Raw genomic sequence first — 15,259 nt, 5'->3', positions numbered from 1 at the left:
CCGCGGGCTTGCGCCCGGTGCGGCGGCGCCCTCCTTGCCTCGCCCAGACGGCGGGTCTGGCCTCCTCCCCCCGGGGAGCCCGAGGCCGCGGCAGCACGAGCGGCGGGCCTCCGCTGCCACGGCGCTGCCGGCCCCTGGCGAGCGCGTCGCCCTCTGCCCTAAATCGTCTGACGGCGCGCGCCGTTTCCCTTGCACCGCGAGGCGCGGGCTGGGCGCCGCCCGGCTCCTGCCTGCTGCCCGGGCTCGCTCGCTCTCGTTGTCGCGGAAGCTCGTGGCCGAGCAAAGGCGCTCCCGCCGTGGGCCCTCCTGTGAGGCTCGCCTCGGCCGTGGGGTTTGGTCTGCAGCTCCCCGCAGCGTGAAGTTGGCTCCAGTAACTTCAGTTTGACCTCCTGCCCCCGCGTCTCTGTTGTGTTCGTGGCACGGTGCCCCTCTCCAAAGCGCTCTGGCACGCGAGGAGCGTGTAGGAAGCGTGTCTTCCGCGAGCTGGTGGCCCCTGCAGGGTAGTTGTCAGCTTACTAGGGACCCACAGATTGTCTGCAAGGGCCCTGTGAAGTCTGGCGGGCGTTGAGGCCGGGGGGAGGCTTATGGCAATAGAGATAAGGACATCTATTACGAACAGATTCTTTCCTTCTGAAATCAGTGGAGGAAAGATGGTCAGGATAAAAGCAACACAGAAAGAACCAGCTTTTTGCTTCTTTTTTTTTTCCCAGGCATCCTGCCATTTTTGGATAAAGTAGGACTTGCCCTTTGCAGAGCATTAGTCCTGACAGACCTGTTAAAAATGCTTGCCCTGTGGTCGCCTGCTACAGAAACGAGTCTGATGGAAAGCTTTGGTCTTGCAGCGAAGGGTTGCCCTCCCACGGTTGCTTTATAGCTTCAGCATTAAAATTTCATTCTTTTGTTCTGCTTAGGATATTTCCTTCCCCCTCTGTCTTCAGATTGCTTGGTGTTCTGCTGTGTCCTGATGTGAGCGTTGTAGCTCATCTAAACATCCATGTGTCACAGTGAATAATTTCTAGTTGCAACCGCTGAAATGCAGCGTGTGCATGTGATATGTGTAAGGTGGCTTGGCACTTTCAAGCAAACGTTTCCTGGAGCCGCAAGAGGCATCAGAAAGGATTGTAGTCCCTTTACTGAAGGCAGAGGTGGGTATTTCTAAAGGCACGGATCTCTGGGTTTTGGCCCCAGTCACATCTCTTAGTGGATTAACATCTATATAATCTTAAAATCCAGTAACGCTACAAACAGTTTTCTCTCAAAGAAGCTCAAAAAGATAAGAAATGAAGCGTGTGTGCTGGCTATGTGTAAAACATTGGGACTGACTAGGAATGAAATGGCAGATGTCCCCAGGGCAAGCAAGAGATTCTGCACTGTGCTGATTAATTTTGAACCACTTTGATAAATATGGATTCTGAATTTAAGAAGGGATATGCTACTTTTCTTTTTATCTGAGATTTACATGGCAAATGGGATTTTTTTCAGTTTTTTAATTAGGCCATTGTCAGATACACTAAGCACTTTACCTTGTGTCTATAGTGAGCAGGACTACACAGCAAGTTTAATACCAGAGCTTAACCTTTGGGGCAGTGTGATGGTGGGGTAGTGATTATTCCCATGGCTATAATATATGCATACAAGTATAAAGGTACGTAACATATGGCTGTACAAATCGGGGTGAAACTGTCAAAGAGAATCACTTGCAGTAAAGGTAGATTTAAAGGAACTTGTGAATGAGTCTCTCTCGCTTTTTCCTGCTCACTTTTCCCATCAAGTGGGTTTTTGTTTTCCTGGTGTGTGAGACGCATGAAAATGGTTAGGGACTCTGATTCCTGTGCGAGTTAATTGTGCTCTATTTGATAACTCAGTGTCACAAAGCTATGAAATACAATTTCTGGAAGTTATCTCCATAGTGATGTTTGCTACTATTTGAAGTGGGTGAAATCACAGTGGTCAAATGATATCTTGGCTTTGTCCGTGGTCAGGACTGATGTAAATGATGCAACGTTCTTGGAATTCCTCATCACTGTTTCAAAGCAATTCCTTTATTTCCCAAAGAAAACTCAGCTTCTGTTCAGAGAATGGGATTAATTCAAGTGTACTATAATTAGCCAGCACTATCAAATCATTCCAGTAAAGTCCTCTTTACCACCATGCATCTCAAATGTCAAGTTAATGCTAAATAGTGTTACCTGCAATCACACAGACTAATGATTCACAATTTTAAATCTGAAGCTAATTGCAGCTTCTCCAGTTCTGCACAGTGCGGGTGTGAACTTGACAAAGTTTAAACAAATATTAATAATTACGAATATTCTCTTCGATTATTTTTCGGTAAATCCGAAACTAGCGTGGCAGTAGACGGTCGTGGTAACGCTGACATCTTCCATCTGTGGGGCTGCAGCAGTTAGTCATGGATGCTAATCATGCTGCTTACACAGCCACCGCATGTAAACGCTGCCCTGGGTCAGATGTGTTTTCTTCGTTTGGAGTTTAGCTGTCCCTCTGCTTTACAGTTTTGGAGCAAATCAAACTCGGAACTAAGTTTTTCATCCTAAGACATGTTGCAGAGTAAAATGTGCAGTGGATTAAAGAGAATTTTGGGAACTTGGTGTTGGTTTGATTTTTATAAGGCAGCAGTTTAAAGCATTCCCCTGGCCCTGTGAAATGCTGCCAGAGTTGCATTCGGTGCCAGTGCTTCAGCAAGAGCTGCCTCCAAGTTGCCAAGGCATTCTCTTTGAGTGCCTTGTGACTTGGAAATCAGCTTCCTTTCCATCCCTGGTGAAGTGAAAGGTCCACGTTTGCTGAGCTTCTCAGAACGCACGGCGCAATGCGCTGGTTTGTGCTACTGTGCAGGGATGCTTGAGTCCTGGGCCACGGGACGTGCAGCAATCTTGCAGTGGCTCAGGGATGGGGCAGGCTGCTTTGGTTTTGGTGAAGTTGGCTCTGCTTTGCTGCCGCTGCATTTTGTTTTTATATGGACTGTGATTTTAATGATCCATCACTGCATCTTGTCCTTTGGAAGGCATTTTGTTTGCGTTCAAATTAAAGAAAAACAGGCACAAAAATTGACTTAAATTAACACAACAGTGCAACAGGGGAAAGTTACTTAATCTTCCGTTTTCCTTAAAATGACAAATGGGCCTTCACACATCGAAGTACACGGAACTGGAGAGCGTCTGTCGTAGGCCTTGCCGTGTGTCTGCGCTCAGGTGCTGTCGGAGCTGGAGGGGAAGGGTGTTCCAAAGTTCAGTTTTATGTGCTGAGCATATCCTGACCTTGGCCTCCTGACATTGAGTCACTTGTCAGCATGTTTCTTAATCGTTTAGCGTCTGTACAGCCTCTGTGTTGAATAGTTGCCTCCGTCTTAGTCAGTACCCTAGTGCAGTTAAGTCTCACGTGGGTGTTTGTTTCAGTGGCCTTTAGCAGCAGATCAGTGGGCTGGCCTTGCTTTGCACCAGTGATGAAACATGACTCTTCATTAAGGAAAACAGCATCTTTATTTGATAGCAATGAAATCAGCATCTGCGGTGCTTGTAGCTAGCTTGGCAGTGGATCTACAATAAAGAATTCAAGATGCAGCTTAGGCTTGTCGAAGTAAACACTTGAAAGATTTGAATGCCAGTTGTTAACTACGTATTGCAAGGAATGGCCTGTTTCACTGATGGAGAATTGTCCTCCTCTCTCTGCCCTCCGTTCATAGTTGCCAATGAAAACGTACCTAATATTTTGTTGTCTCTAGGTACAAGGGCCTCCTGCTTCGCGTGCGTCTGTGTTGCAACACTGCTGTAACTTCAGTGAACGAGCCAGCTTTAAATGAGCTCGCTTGTGTACTAGTAGCAGCCTGGCCACAGCAGCCTAGAGCTCAGGCTTCGAAATCACCCTGAGAAGCTGAGTAAATACTCAGGTAGCTAACACCTGTGCAGAGCTCTGTGCTCCTAGACGGTGATTTTGGGCGTTTGCTACACTGCAGCTGGTGCGAACTCACTGACATGCAGCTCCAGATCTGTGGTAACAGACAGAAGCTGAGGACACCTTTCCCGCTGAGGTATAAATACCGAAGCACTCCTTGTCAAATGTATTGCATTGGAGATGACCCTCGCATTACATTGTACATAAATATTTCTTAAAGTGGTGACTTCAAGCTCATTCCTAATGTGCAGCTGTCCATATGATAAGTGGCAGGCCAAGGACCAGTGGGCCACGGACATCAAACAGTTCTGTCCTTAACGCAAAGTGAGCTCTTGCATTGAGGCACGGCTGGTGGCAAAGTGCGTGGGTGGCGTTTGCAAGGTGCTGATTGTGCTCTTGCCTTTGAAGGGAGAAATGGAGGAGATAGGCCTCCAGTGCAGTGCAGTGCAGCTGACCACTTCAGTACTACATTCTGTTAAAAGTTAGTTTACTGGTTACTGCTGGCTTCATCTTTATTTACTGCAATATTTAGGCAGGAACTGAGCCCTTCTGCCAATGTGCTGCCACCACAGCTGTGAACGCTTCCACTGGCGCAAAACCACACAGGTGATTAGAGTAGTAGCTTAATAGCCAGCGGTGTTTCCGAGTAGGCTGTAAGCAAACGTAAGGTCCTAAAATAGGGTGGATTAATGAATAGGTGCAAAATCCTCAGCTCAGAGTTTGAGTAACACGACTTCAGGGATTCTCTTCTGGTCCTTCCAGAGGACAACGCTAGCAAAGCCATGGAGCCACGACTGTTGCAGCTTCAGGGCTGCGGGATTGCTGCATGTCCATCCTGGAAAAATGCATGCTACATTCAGCCATTTGCCTCCAGCCTCCCATAGCACTGGGGCTTTGTGAGCACTCCAGTGGAGTGCAGCTCTGCAGCATGCTACTTGAACCTCTTTTGTGCTGAAAATGTGTTGGCACAGAGAGTAGTAGAAGGTGTCTGTCCTTCTCTAAAGTGAGTTACTGTACGAGTGGTATTTGACACCCTGCACTCCTGAACTGGGAAATGCTGTGAATTCTTTGCCATGTGGCTTGGTAAATATACAGGAAAGGACAGCAGACATGATATAAGCACCAGGACAGGCCCCATTGCTCGTTAGCTGAAAACAATACCTGTTGGTAGACTGCTTCAGTACATTATGTATGTGTGACAGGACTTGTTTTGATTCTTTAGTTTTGTTGGCTTTAGCTTTTGTTTCCTGTTTGAAGTAAATAACACAAGAATGGACTTTGATTTACAGCTGATGTTTTCTTTACAGATACACAACAGAAAAACTAGCTCTCTTCTGGGAGTGGGGTGGGATACATTTATTTTGGTAAACAATTGCTTGTTGTTCTTAAAACTCCTGGCTAAGCCATTGTCTTGACCATCTGATTCATTGGAAAAAGGCAAAATGTGCAAATCCAGCCGTTGTCCCAACCCGCGCGGTCCGAGGCGCAGCAAAAATTGATAAACAAGATGGATTCACTGAGTTAGCTATAGGTGACCTGCTTTTAAAGCATTAATAATACGCTTCATTTTCCTACTGTGATTAGTCTCGGTGATTTTAAGTGCTTGACTTGAACAGCAAGGGTGCGCTGAATCAAGACTTGTGATTTTAATGCATCTTCTGAAGTCTTCAGGATCTTGAGTTAAATCTGGGTTTCCTTTCTCACTTTCTGCTACAAGTGAAGTTGAGTGGAAGTGAGAGGCAACAAGATTTTGGGGTGTTTCTTCTTCTAGGAATAATGGAAAAATGGCAAGCGTCTTTGACCAGTTTTGAGACCTTGTTCTACTGGTGATTGTCCTCAGTTTTATTTTCAAGCTGTCATTATAAATGGGCAGCTGTGATGCCAGTGGTGTTAATTATGGCCCAGTACTACTCCGGTATCTGTGGAGAAATGCCTGACTGGCAGCCAGATGCTGCATTTGTTACTCCTCGTCCCCTTGCTGGACTTGGCTACCCTGTATTGATACGAGTATTTGGACAAGCCATGTTCTGAAGTTGCTTTCTCTGCAATCAGGATTTAGGAGGTGATGATGGAGTTTGTCTAAAATCTTTACCCCCCCCGCCCCCCAGTTGACTGGTTGAGGTTCACGGGGTTAGACCTTCAGCAGCAGGGACCAATTTCCAGGTGACTGAATTCTAAAATGTCTAAGGTACTTTTATAAAAATGAGCTGTTTACTATTGTCAGTTTGATGTACAATAAAGTATATATATATATAAAGAAAGGCTCCTAATGTAAAACATTTGTTCAGTAGTATTGCAAAAACAAGGTGGACAGTGTTGAATCTTCACTTCTATATTGCAGTAGCTTCTTGTTAAAACTACTAAAAGACGAAGTATGAACACTTCCACCTGCTTCTGTTTTGAAACAAACGCATCGGTAATGATGGGAGGTGACTTGTTCTGTTTACAGAAAAATGTCCAGGCAGGTTTTTAAAGGAAGAACCAGGACTATACTCAGTTGGAAGGTGCTTTCTCAATAGTCCCTGTTTCTCTGTGTATTTCAAATAACTCATCAGAGCTCTGAGGTAGTTTTGCATCTTCAGAAGAAGTAAGAGGTTGGAGGCATTAACGCTCTTACCCTTCTTCAGAACCGTGTTCATGGGTTCTAAATTTTTTTGCGCTTGATTTGAATTAAAGAATATTCCATTTCTGCTTCTTTGGTCCTTTTGTCCTGATGTGATATGATTAACAATCTGTTTAAAAAAAAATAATCAAAACTTTATTTTGGCGCTCCCTTATCAAGAATTAGAACTTGTTCATTCACTTCAGTGATGTACTTTTCCCTGCAGAAACCAATGCTATTTGCCGCCTAAGTGGACAATTAGTGTTTTATACATCGTATTTGGTTGCCTTTTAAGATGGGCATTTCATGTCAAGCGTGTCACACTAACTTGTTTTTGAATGTTGTTAAAATTAGCAGTTCGGATCAGGAGAAAACTTGCAAAGTAAAAAAAAATCAGAATTAGGAACCCAATTCTAGTTGTTTTTCTTGCAGTAGAAATGATTCAGCTGTTCTTTGTGCCTTTGAAAACCTCTGTTGGGACTCTTCAGTTGAAGTTTGGGGGGTTTATCCAGGGAAAGTGTGAATATTCTACTTGTTTTAGCACTGGAGAAATAATCTACGTCCCATTAGAAGCAGTACAGGTCCAAATCTGCCTGTATGGAAGTGGCTAACTTTCAGGGGTATGCCTGGATACTAGTAGTTATATTCACAGCATTAGTATTTCTATTGAATCTGACTTTTCCCCTTTCCCGTTTTAAATCTCTTGAATTACTCTCTCTTATACCAGCCCTCATAGGTAGTGTGGTTTGAGTCTTAATTTATTAATAATACGTGCGTCACCACACATGGTGATTTTTCTTTTTAAATGTAAATGTTTTTTGCATTATGACTCTGCTCTCATATTTATGATGATCTAATTTGCTGTTGAGGGAAGGACCGTGACTTGGAAACTGGAACATTATGCTTTACTATGAATAACCTGAAGGGAGCAAAAATCTCTTTCAGAGTAACTAGAACTTTTAAAACAGGGAAAAGAATATCTGAAAGTGAAAAGGTCCCTTGAAATCTTTTTCACTGTATTTTGTGATTGAATATGAAGGATGCCCTTCAGGTTTCTCTTTAATACAGAACAGTTGTGACTGGGCTTGGTAATTTTGAATATATCTTTAAGTCTGGGTTTATTACATGGCCAATTAAAAGTTATCTCCTACAATCGGTTTTTTTAGGCAGTAATGTTTTTCTGTTATATAAAGGTTCCCATTCACCTCCCTCTGCAGATTACTCAGCATTAGTTTAGAAGCCGAGGAGTATCGCCACAACATGTATTTTCAGTGATTTAATTGTATCTGTAGACAGCACAAAAAAAAAAAAAATACAGTGCAAGTCTACCAGCTTGAAGATTTTTGATTCCATTTGCTTGATTAGTTTTGCCGAAGTACTAAGATATTATTAATTTGAAAATGGCTGTCCCAGTTGTTAATAAAAATATGCCCAATTAAAATAGTAATCACGTGTCTGTTTTCTAAATAGGATTTTCAGTTGGTATGAAATCAGTTTAAAAGTAAACTTCATAAGGGCATTTTAAGCGTCTGTAATAGTCTTTCTTGTGTCTCCTGCTTTAGGGGTGTCTCTCTGCTTTATGATTTTGCTTACCATGAGGCCTCTGAACAGCTCCCAGCATTTTATCATCATTCTCTCCCTCTGCTTTGCCCAGGGTTGCAGAACTTCCCCACTTCTGGCCCACTTTATCCTGGAGCCATTGTTTTTCCTAAATGCTGAATGCTGGCTCCCTTTCTAGTCTCTGCCGCATCTTCCAAACTCCCCGCCAGTCAGACACTTTTGTAGCGTTTCCCCTAGAGAAAAAGCAGGTGCATAATCCTCCTCGGAATAATTGTAGAAGGGCTGTGTGATTTGAACGCACTGAAACCTAGAAGGTGGTCACGCTGAGCCTGTAACCTGGCCACGTGACCACAGCTCTGTGCCCTGGTCCTCCCAGCTGCTCGGAGCTTTCAGGGAATTCCTTTTCCTCTTGACATGTACCAGATGAGAGCAGACAGTCGTCTGTTAGAAAAACGAATTCTCTTTCAGAGTAGCAGAAGTATTGCTGCCTTATAGTCCTTAAATCAAGGTTTCCGACATCTGGTAAATACCTTAAACTTTCAAGTGCCATTACCTCTTGAATAACGGATTATTAAAACTAGTAAGTCACAGCTTTTAGTGCATTGTAAAGCCCTGCCTTACCTTTCTTATGAATAATTAAAGATCTTACAACTTTTATGGTGACAGTTGACCAAGTCGGAGAGGTTAATTTCCTTCTCTGATGCATTAATGTTCAGACTTGAACCTTTGGTGCCTGACAAGCTTGTCTAATGTATAAATCTCTTCCTAACGATGTAGTTGATCCGTTAAAAGATACTACCAAACAAATCTTGTTTCTCTCATAAAATGGGAAGCTAATGCACGTGATGCTTGTTCATTTTTTTAATGCTCCTTTAATTATTGATTAATCTCTTCAATAGTTGTTTATAGCTGTCTTCACCTGGACATAACCTAGACTGACTCATTAATAATTTCACCCAACTTTGACATGCATTCCTCATAGCTACGGCGTGGGAACTGTGTAGAAGTCTGAAACAGGAGAGTGCCGAGTCCTCAGCTTCTACTGAGTGCTGTGGGAATTCAGGATACGTAGCATGGCCGAGCTCTGATGATACGCAGCTTTTTTATTTAGAGGGGAAAGAAGTAGGGCATATCATTCAAAGGGCTTCCCCGTGCAGATCAAAGCCAATCCTGCTTTTGGTTTCTGAGTCCTGAGATCACAATGTGTTTGTTCTGTGCTGATTGCAAACAGCACTTCTCAGTGGTGCTGTCATCTCCTGTGACAGTTTGGGATTGTCAGACACTACAAACTTGAGGCCAGATACACAAAAGGACTTAAGAGTTGAGCATCAGAATTAGCTTGCAGGTGTCTGGCTCCTGCGGCGGACTCCCCAGCGTGGGGGTCAGTGCCCCACTTGCTGTAGGAGAATGGGTAGAGCTTCATCAGGTGTGGAGATTGCTTCCAGCACAGAGCACTCCGCATGTCCGTGGTTGTTTAGGGCATTCTCCTGAAAGGTGCGAGGTATGGGCTGGCATCCCCGCAGGCTATGGAGGACCAGGTTACTGTGTGCAAGGGGAGTAGCATCACTTCTTCTGGCCACATTGCTGTTTTGTGTAGAGCCCAGTCCTGCCTGCCTGCATTAGGTATGCACTGAGCATGCCTGAAGGGCTGGGCACCGTGGCAGACGAGGTTCTTTGGGTAAATCCAACGTCTGATATACCTGGGCACCATGGAGCACTTCAGCAGGTGAATACATGATTTGAAGATCCTGATTGTGCTCAAGCATGAGAAGTGCTAATGTGTCCAGCCCTGCCGAGATGGTGTCAGTGCTGGTCACGTGCAGAACCAGGATGTGAGGCGGCTTAGGAATTTCCATGATGAAAACAGGGGTTCAGCAACAATAGGAGAGGTTTTGAGGATGGCATTGCTGGATGTAGCCACCTAAATTCCATCTGCATCCCGTTTTAGACACCTAAAGGCCTTCAGGGGATTGAGGCTTTTGTGTTCACCGTTAAAATGCTGTACCGTTGTAGAAATGCAGGAGAAGTAAAAAGCGCAACTAGCTAGAAGCAGTCTCAAAAGAAAAATGAAATTGACTGCCCGTGTCATTGTCCAAGTAGAGCAGCAGAAAAGGGGGTGGGAGGAGACTGTTGTTTCTTTTTTTTGTTCTAATTTTTTTTCCAGATGCAGCAAATAGCAAAAACAGTTAAAAAGTATAAAGTGCAGACCTATAGTTGCTTAGTAATACTGCCTGCCACCACGTTGTACCCGTTGGACCTGATTGCCCAAATAAGAGCAGCAGAATTGGATCTGTGCTCCCTAGGTGGTTGTTGTGCCTTCAGAGCTCAGAACCTTTCCCTGTTCTCTGCTGACACTTCAAGATGGATTTTGATCAAATCAGAGGGAGATTATATCATGTGCTTTAGGACCAGTACGCTGTTTTAGAGCAAGTGCACCTAAACAGAAGTTAGCCGTATTGACTAACGATGATGATGAATAGAGAAAAACCAGATAAGGAAATTGTTAGAGGAAAAGTCATTATCAAGCTTCTAAGGGAATCTTAAGCAACAGAGAATGTTTATTTAAAAAAACCCAAACCTCTGACTGTCGAACTGCAGCCTCAATACCAGGCAGACTTGCAGTCCGTAAATGGTTGTGATAGCTCGTTTTGTGCCTCTTATTAAATACATGCTTTAAAAATACTTTTAGATACCATCACATATGTGGCCCTCCTTCTTTCCCACTACTGGCACGTCTTTATTCTGAGAGCAATATACCTGTCTCTGGAGAAAATAAAGTAACAAACATCATTTTGTATTTAACTAATGCACGAAGAGAAAAGCTGTTTGGGAAAATAATTGTGCCATAGATTGTAGTGTCAAGCTTCAATGTATTTCCTGAAACCCTCAGGAGTTATGAATCTCTCTGGTTCCAAGAGAAACTCCATAGATTTCTGCACTGTGTCTTACATTTGTAGTTTCACTCCTTTCTCTTCTGTGCTTAGTTTTCCTGAAGGTGGCATAGACTTAAAACATTCACTAATTGAAAACATACTTTTACTCGTTGAACATCTTTGAACAGATGTCTGTTTTATTTCCTTTTCCAACATTTTGCTGGCTCCAAAACGCAGCCTGCAACCTTTGCCACTTGGAAAGAATTTCATGAAAGAACTCCAGTCCATTTCATTTCATTCGCTGGCCTGACTGGTGAGTTGGGAGGCTGGCGGTGCTGAGTTCTGAACCGAGGTCTGCCGCTCAGTTGTTGGCCTTAGGAAACATAACCTCTTCCTGCTGAAGCTCCTCCAGCTCAGAGAGGGCTGATGATCTCACTAGGATTCTCTGAATTGTAATAACACATTTGCACAAAGTCTTGAAGCTGGAAGGAGCTAGTTAAATTGAAAGAAATAGCTCGTGCTACTAGATGAATCCTTGTGTGTAATTTTTACTTAAAAATTAAGAAATAGGAAGTTATAAATGTATGAAAAAACATTCATTCTTTCCACAAAGAGGTTTTAATAATGATTACAAAGTCAAGCTGCAAGCCATCAACTGTGACTCCCTTCCCTTTCCCTAAAGAAAGCTGGATGGAAACAAAGATGAGAAATACAGTGACTCAGGAAAGGAAGACGGCATTTGCGACATAATGCTTCAAGCTGAGTACATAAGACTTGTTTAAATTTTCTTTTGTGTTTGATGTGGGTACAAAAACTCCACGCGGGATAAACAATTGGGGGTTTGGCAGTTCACATGGGAAAGGGCACAATATTCAGAGACAGTCTGCACAACGAGCCAAATAACTAATGCACCCTCGTGAAACAACAGCTGAGAACGTGCATGCCTGAAGATAGTATTGCCTCTCGAGAAGAGGCATTATTCTGCTTACCTATTTCTCTGGAAGCTGGCAGTGGGCCAGTCTGGTGGTTCAACAGACTGATGTACTGCTCTCTGTTAGGCTCTGCTTCTGAGGAAGCCAGCTGAAGTCCTGATGTTGCTAGTATTGTCCTTGCACTAAGTAGTGGGTTCATAGAGGTTACATTTTGCGGGGGGTGGTTGAATGGGAAAAGTATTTTTTTGCAGAAATTCCTTTTGATGGCAGAGTTGTGGAACCAGGAACTGGAATGGAAAAGTGGATGGCCACAGTTTAAAAGCATGAGACTTGAAAGATTGCTTCCCTTCCACAGTTAGGATATCCCAGATAGTTTGTGTTTCCTTTGTCCAGTATCCAATGAATATGAGCTCTTCAATAACTTGCTCTTTCAAATGCCTTCGAAAGAGCCAGTGATTGAGAAATACTTTCAACTATTTTATTGAACTAACGTTAAAGCCACTAATACTAACATTAAAGCTTCCTAAAGCCACTGCTTTAGAAGCCCTGGAAATTTCTGCCAGTGTAAGGTCTGCTGTTAATAAGGGTATATTTACATTACTATTCAGATTTGTCCTCTTTCCCAGCAGCCGTCCATAGTAAAAGGTCCTTCCCTTAGCACCCAACAGCAGTCGAGTCCACCACGAGAAGCATCGAGGCCCAGGGCTGAACTTCATTCGGTTAGCATCCTCCTTGGTGGTACATTGGGAATCCCTCAGCCCCTTCTGCATCCTGCTTGCTGTTTCCACGTAGCTGTAATCAAGCTTGAGCGTAGAGAGGCGGTGGTGGGCTGACGCAGCAGTCAGCAATGCTTCCCTGCAGGCTCCAGGCGGGCCGGTGCTAGGACCCGGCCGCCCAGCCACGGCGTGGCCTACGCGAAGCTTTTTTGCTGCCCGGCCGCAGCGTAGCGTAGGTGAGCGCTGCCTGAGCCCCCTGGCTCTGCGGGCTGAGAGACTCCGCGAAGAGCTCGAGTAGAGTGCTTCTAGAAATCAGCTGGCCCGTTGCTCGTGTCTCGCGTTGGCCGTGAGAAGGTCGTGTGGACGGGGAGGTGTGAAGGTGGAGGACCAGCGAGCCAGTCTCAAAGGATGGAGAGTTAGCATTACTACAGATTTCTTTTTGGGCATGTCTTCTTTTTCCCACATCATTTGCTGTATAAACATTATATTTATCCCTCGCATAGAATGTGCTCATTTCCTCCCTCTCATCGCTTTGTTTGAGCGTACGCTGTAATGAATATTGTGCAAATGATTTCGCTGCCAGCGCTCTTTAATTGTTCCATTCTTTCCAAGCTACAATGAGCCTCAAAGTGATAACGAGGAGCCCTTATGACTTCATCTACAGGGCTGCTCAACACGGGTTTGTATTTGTGCTCGTTTTTTTGTCCACGTTGCTGAGATCTGTTCTCCCTCCGTAGGAGTCGCTGACATGGTTGTACTGACGTTCGTTAAGGAGAGGCCCGGCAGCATAAGAGGCAGGGTTTGCTACGCCGGAGTCGGAGCATGCAACCCAGACAGCGGTCTTCTGATTCACAGAGTTTCCAAACGTGTTACTCCTTACCCATACTCCCAGGACAGCTCCTTAGTAATGTGTGTGTGGGGTGGGGGAGTGTGAACAAACCGAGGAAACGGATTACAGAGATTTTATTCTCGCTGGAGCTGAACGACCGGAGGTCAGCCAAATATAACTGAAAGTATTGCTGACGTGCTTTGGTGTAAATGTGCTCGTTCAAATTGACGCTGAACTTCCAGCAATCCGTGGATATGGAGGCACTGGCATAAAGCAAACTTGTTAAAAATTCTGTAAATGAATTATTTAGCAGTTCTTTAGATTGTGAAGAAAAATGTTTTATTTCTACAGGAACTAAGCCAAGAGTTAGCTAAAACACGAGTCTTGATTAGACCTCGGGGCTCCAGTTTCAGGTTTCCTCTAAGTAATTTTAGCTAAAAAATTACATTTGTATTCTTTGCTTGCTTTTTTACAGAACATTTCTCTCTATCTCTCGCTCTCTTATCTCACTCTGCTTTACCAAAGATTTGAATTTGTATGTTTCCTCTTACAAAAGTTATTCCTTCACATTCTGTGGAAACACTAACGTTTTTAAATTAAATACACTTCTCTCTTAGCAGATTGGCTTTTTGAATTAAGTTGATTATTTATGCTTACATGATTTGGAATGATTTAGGAGAAAATCATACATGACAACATAGCTTGAATGCCTCTGAAAAGCAGAACTTTTCAGCTGGCAATTTTTACCAGAAATCTGAAATGTTGAATAGCGACCTTTGAGTGGAGGTTAGTGAAGTCTAACTGAATTGATCAAACCACTCCAGCTGGTTTTAATAGTTTTTGTGATAGACGGTTGATTTGGGGCTTTGGAGGTACTGCAATCTCATTATTCCAGATTACTTGGTCCTTTTGTGTCTGATGTTAAGAAACACCCTTGACTGTTTCTAAAAGGCTGCATATTCTGTGTGCAGGATGGAAAGATGGTTTTCGATCAATATGTCCTGAGAGCACTAGGTTTGGGTTCAGAAAACAAGAGCAACTCTTCTCTGAATCAGCATTCAAGAGTACGCTCCTTATTCAATACTGAGCACAATGGAAAGGGTAAATGCACCAGGGAGATTGGCAGAATAGATCGATATGGAGCTACCCGTCACTGAAACCAGAACCAGAGTCATTCGTCTTCTGGATCGCTAATTGCTGTTTGAGCCAGTACTGAATTAATCTTTTCAAACTCCCGGTGCCTTGTGCTAGAAATGGAAACTGCTCCCAGATGACACTCCAGGGAATAGCTGAATGCTTTGGGGTGACTTCCAAACCCCACTTTTAAACGAGAGTTTATTCTTTGCTTATAGAGGGAATATTTCAGAGATGCCGTTTGCTTATGCTTTGGATTAAAAGAATCTATAGGTACAATTGGCAAGCAAGAAGTTAGCAGCGTAGACAAGTGATTCTCCAATAGGGTGCCCTGAGATTCTTTCAAGGGTGCCACAGGATGCCATGTCTTAGTACTGTCAGGCCTGCAGACATGATTCACAAGATAAACCCACGGTTTGAAATAAGAACCCAGAGTGTTACAACGTCCTGACCTGCTGTGGTCTGTCTTGAGTTCCTTGCAACAAAAGAATCCCTGTGTTATTTCTCCGTAGTTGAAAACAAAGAGCTAGCATTTTCCGAGGGATGCCTGGAGTCCAAAGAAGCTCGAGAACCGCTGATGGACACAGGAATTCCAGGGACAGTCAAAGGTGCATCGCGCCAGGTAGCAAACTAGCTGCTGACTACAGTTGTCTCCTGCAAGCTGCTGTTCGATAGTTTCATAGTCGGTCGGGTCAGAAGGGACC

Source organism: Crocodylus porosus, unplaced genomic scaffold (genome assembly GCF_001723895.1).
Source record: "Crocodylus porosus isolate Cpor-Errol unplaced genomic scaffold, CroPor_comp1, whole genome shotgun sequence".
In the NCBI taxonomy this organism is placed as follows: domain Eukaryota; kingdom Metazoa; phylum Chordata; order Crocodylia; family Crocodylidae; genus Crocodylus; species Crocodylus porosus.
The sequence above is the reverse complement of the archived record's forward strand: the minus strand, read 5'-3'. Positions refer to the sequence as shown.